The following is a 4,834-nucleotide window of genomic DNA, read 5'->3' as shown; positions in this document are numbered from 1 at the left end:
AGCTCACATCTGTGGATGTGGTTGCTTTGTTATTAAGAACGTGCCTGACCCCCTGGGGCTCCGAGGATGAGTGTGTAACACAAGCACCTGGTTCGATGCCAGGCACTGTTCCATGCCAAGCAGAACTTCACCATGGTTCGAGAGGTTAAAAATCACCAGCCGGGTATAATGATAAGTGTGGACCACCAGTGAAACTTCAGAAGTAGTTTCCCTATTATTATTTCTAGGGATAATACACTGTGGATATACCTGCTGATCTCCAAGGGGTTCATCTGCTGGGTGTGTTCCAGGGTTCCTCGTGACTCTGGGCTAATACCTAAAGTCAACGGTAAGAAGTTACAAATGCTGTCCAATTGAGATTCAAGAAAAGTATACTAAGTTTAAGAGAAACGACACCGTGTATTTAATGAGGATGTGCGCTAGGAAGTTGCCATAAGCATGATGCGTCTCTTTATATGATACAATTGGAAGCACACAATATTCCCTAAGAAGTATTCTTGCCAGAAAGAACGAACCCGGGCTTTAATCAAGGATCTGGAGGTAACCACCGTGCACAGGAAGTTCGGGAGATAGAGGAATACGCTAAACAACATTATGAGAAGGAAGGAAGCCAAGTCCAGGAGATGGGAAATTCTATAGGACAAAGGACTTGATTCCTTCAACATGGAAATGACTTTGAAAACACGGGACAGGAGAAACTGTTACAGATTAATGGAAACTTAGGAAATGTATGGAAAACAACAATGTGTGGACCCAGTTTGGACCCTGTTATCCAACCAGTTGTGAAAGTATTTTTTGAGATATTCTGGAAAATGTGAACAAAGGTTATTAGATAATCCGGGCTGGTGATAATACACTATGGATATGTTAAAAAACAAAAGTTCTTATTTGTATGTGTGTGTGTGTGTGTGTGTGTGTGTAGCTGAGATTTACTTTGAAACACCTTAGCAAAAAAAAAAAACAAAAACAGATAGAGATATGTAGATGAAACAAGATGAGCAAAATGTTGCTGAATGTTGATGCCTAGGTAATGCATCCATAGGATTTCAGTATGCTATTCTCTCTGCTTTGGTGGACAAGAAAAATTTCCAGAATATGGGGGCACCTGGGTGGCTCAGCCACTTAAGTGTCCAACCTTGGCTCAGATCATGATCTCACTCTTTGTGAGTTTGAGCCCTGCATCAGGCTCTGCGCTGACAATGCACGGTCTGCTTGGGAGTCCCCCCAGCCACCTTCCAGGATATATCCGTGGAAAATATGGCAGCCACATGGTGCCGTGAGGAGGAGAGGGTGAGCAGTCTTCAGAGGATCTGGGGACTTCGGCCACAGACAGATGCTTGGGAGTGCTGGTCAGGTTGCCCCTCACAGTGGCCTTTCTGATTTGTCAGCCAGCAACCAGACCAAGGGCCCTGGTCTATGCTGCCTGGCACTCTGGCTTAGGGGGCCGATACTGGACTTCTATCACTGGCCCTGGGACCACATAATGTGGAATAGCCTCCAGGAGGTATATGCCACACGCATGCGGGACACTGCCGTTGGAAAAGTATTTGCATTGGCTCCTGGAAACAACCATTTGAAATCTCTTAACGCCGTGCCCTGTTCCCTCGCTGCCTTCTTTCCTGTCACCGACACGGACCCAGGCAACCCCATCCTTCACTTTGCCGCTCTTCCAAGGACCCGGGATCACCTGCATGCCCGCTAATTATTCTGTCTCCCTCCCTTCCTCCGCCCTTGTTTTGTTTGAAGAACTCCAAAGGATTGTCCGGGCTAATTGCAAAGGCTGTTTGAATGAGAACAAGTCTCTGGTGAAAGAAAAGCCACAGTTAGAGAATGCTGTGTTCAGAAGCAATCTCGTTTCTGGAAAGTATGCACGGTAACTCTTAACTGCTTATCAAACAGCTCCAAATGTAGGTCTCACCTTTTGAATTGCTGGCTTGTAAATGGGCCTCCCTGGCATCCCGGGTCTCTGCAGAGGTGCTTGAGGGGCCAGTGCCGGCCCTGAAAGAGGGATAAGATAGAAAAGGACATTTGAGTGTGCACGGTCCCACAGCCCACTTTCGCCTCAGAGAACTCCCCTTTCTTCTGCTTTGTCTAAGACTTAAAAAAAACTTCCCTGTCTAAAAAAGTAACTAAAAAGAAAGCTGAAAGCCAACGGCTTTAATAAGTAAATATTCCAGCTGATTATTGATTTACATATAGTCTTTGCTAAAGGGCTTGGGAAATGATTTCCTAAGATGCCTGAACACTCTACCTGCAATTTTGTTTCATCCGTTTGTTTTGCTGACAAACCTTTCTTTCACAGGAAGACAAACCAGCCCAGTCCCATGGGATTTTGTACAAATTTGCATAACAGGGGGATCCAAAGGTAATTGCAGTCTCTATAGCTAATCTTTTTCCCAAGTGGAAGTTCAACGTTACCCATCAGCCAACATCCTATTTGTGGCTTGCTGCACCTGCCTGGATCCCATATCGACATTGAGAAGCCACCTGAACATGGCAGGGGCCGTGGGGGAAATAGTCTGTCACTGATCATGAAGCCTGACCCTTTTCCTGCCGGAAAACCAGACTGATAAATCCAGGTAGCCTCAGATGTGCCCCTCTTCACCTTCCGACTCCCATAATTCCCACAGCGAAAGGCCAAGCGACGTTTGATGGTGACAGGAAAAGCGGCCACGCCATCGATCATGAAATCCCGGGGCGGCAGTTGAGAGTCAATCACTGCCTTCTTGTCACCATTTCCGATAAAAACAACGGCAAAGTTACTGCCTCATAACTACAAAGTACCTTCGTGTTTCAGAGCAGACACACAAATGGTGGGTGCCTCTAGCTCTTCCAAATCCCAGAGGAATGCATGCAACAGAGGCGAGGGAACAAGTCAGAGAGCAGAGAATGACATCGTGACAACTGTTGTGTCCCCAGTAAGGAGTCAGACAACCGTATTCCCTGGCCGGCTGTGGGGGACGGGGCATTCCACTTTATGCCAACAAATATTTGTGGAGCACACACTCCAAACGAAGCCCTATGATCACACCAAAGGGGCCACGAGGACGGTGAGAGGTGTCTTGTCCTCAAGCAGCTTGCGATCTGGTGACACAGCAAGGTTGTATTCAATGAGCCAGAAAGCATAACGCGCAAGGGGTTAATGTCATGAGAGGACACAGCACAGGCACCAAGGTCAAGGGGCTGGGAATGGCATACCACCCCAAGGCCTGGACTACAGGGTTCAACCAACCACCGTACCCTTGCATTTGACATGGACCATACTGCAGGGATGCCCCTCCAGACGCTGCACCCCTTTCCACGTAAGCAGCACATACGCAGGACGGAGGTCTCTCTGTGGTTACCGCGAGGACCCAGAGAGACTCCCTAGAAGCCGGATTATTGGCAGGAAGTGCAGACAAGGTGAATGCTGTGTATACAAAGGAAGGAGGGACAGTGGTCTACTTGGCCTGATTTCAAGACCAGAGTACTCTTTATTCCAAAATATCTCTCCAGTTTGCCTCTTTTGAAATACGACATTTGTCCTGTAACCAAGACCTTTGTAAGGAATAGCACACTGGATTGATAACGGGCCGATGGCCCATTGACACGCACAGATGTTCAGAACTGGCAGGTTTGACAGAAGGAACGTGTTACCCAGTCACCCCACCCCTCTTGCTCCTCAACCTAGTTAGGAACTTCAGGTCCCTGATTTCTCCACTTTCTTGCTGTAAATCATCTTTTCCCTCGGGTCCCTCCCCATCCAACTAAGGAGGGGGGTGCTCACTCCAGGGAAAGTTATTATAAAGTTATAGAGAGGTCTTATTGAGTTCAAAGATTGGAAACTAATCCAGGCCTGTGGGGATTGAAATCTCAGGAGTCAGGGCCACTCCAGCTCTCTCCATATCTTAGGTACTATTTTCTCACTGCGGCTTCTTTCTACCTACCTATTTGCTTCTCAGTCTGCAGATCAACTTCTTTTACCATCCCCTTAACTTGTTCATGGCCCCCAAAGGGCCACTCTAGCCCCGGGTCTATTGGGATCCCCGGCATTCAAACACAAACGACATCCACATACCCACGTGTTTTGGTTCAAATTCCCAAAGTAGAAGTTCTGATGACTCAACTCGCACACCACGGCTTGATGGTTGGCCTGTAGTCAGGGGTCAGTGGGGTCAGGTGCCCACCCTTGCCTCCCACCGACAGCCCAATGGGGGAGGTAAGACCGCATGAGCCAGTGCATAAAACAATACATACTTGCCATGTTTCAGTCTGCTAGGGCCGGGTGGCTTAAACAGAAATCGATTTTCTTGCGGTTCTGGAGGCTGGAGATCTGAGATCTAAGTGTTGACAGTTGGAGTTTCTTCTGAGGCCTCTTTCCTTGGTTTGCAGATGGCCACCTTCTTGCTTTGTCCTAACACGGTCAACCCTCTGTCTGTGTTGTCTGTGTCCTAATCTTCTCACGGGACATCTGCCATGTTAAATTAGGGCCCACCCTAACGACCCCATTTGAACTTCGTTCCCTCTTTAAAGGCCCTGTCTCCAAATACAGTCACATTCTGAGTCATACTGAGGGTTAGGGCTTCAGCCTATATGAATTGGGGGCCCAAGGGGACCCATAACAACCAATGTGCCCACCAGAGGGGATGTGGGAGGGAAGAGAATGACTGATTTCTCTCATACCATGGTCTGTCATATTCTTGTCAGAATTGTCAGCTCCTGTGTCATTGTCTTTTCATCACACACCTGGGGGGAAAAAAAACCCAGCTTTATATCAGCCTCCATGTCTCAGCCTATACTTAATGCTGAAGAGCACTTTTAAATAAAACCACCCCTACCGTGCAAACCGGTGCCA

General features: G+C 47.7%; 1 long non-coding RNA gene across 1 annotated transcript; it reads right to left on the bottom strand.

The window, feature by feature from the left end:
- Positions 1 to 248: 248 nt before the first annotated feature.
- Positions 249 to 4,464, bottom strand: LOC122230697. Its single transcript, XR_006207744.1, has 3 exons — positions 4,237 to 4,464; positions 1,919 to 1,998; positions 249 to 316 (listed from the first exon to the last, which is right to left on the bottom strand). It is a non-coding gene; the product is annotated as an uncharacterized LOC122230697 (long non-coding RNA).
- Between the last annotated feature and the right edge of the window lie 370 nt (positions 4,465 to 4,834).

The sequence above is a fragment of the Panthera tigris genome, chromosome C2 (assembly GCF_018350195.1).
Source record: "Panthera tigris isolate Pti1 chromosome C2, P.tigris_Pti1_mat1.1, whole genome shotgun sequence".
NCBI lineage: Eukaryota > Metazoa > Chordata > Mammalia > Carnivora > Felidae > Panthera > Panthera tigris.
The sequence above is the reverse complement of the archived record's forward strand: the minus strand, read 5'-3'. Positions and strand labels throughout refer to the sequence as shown.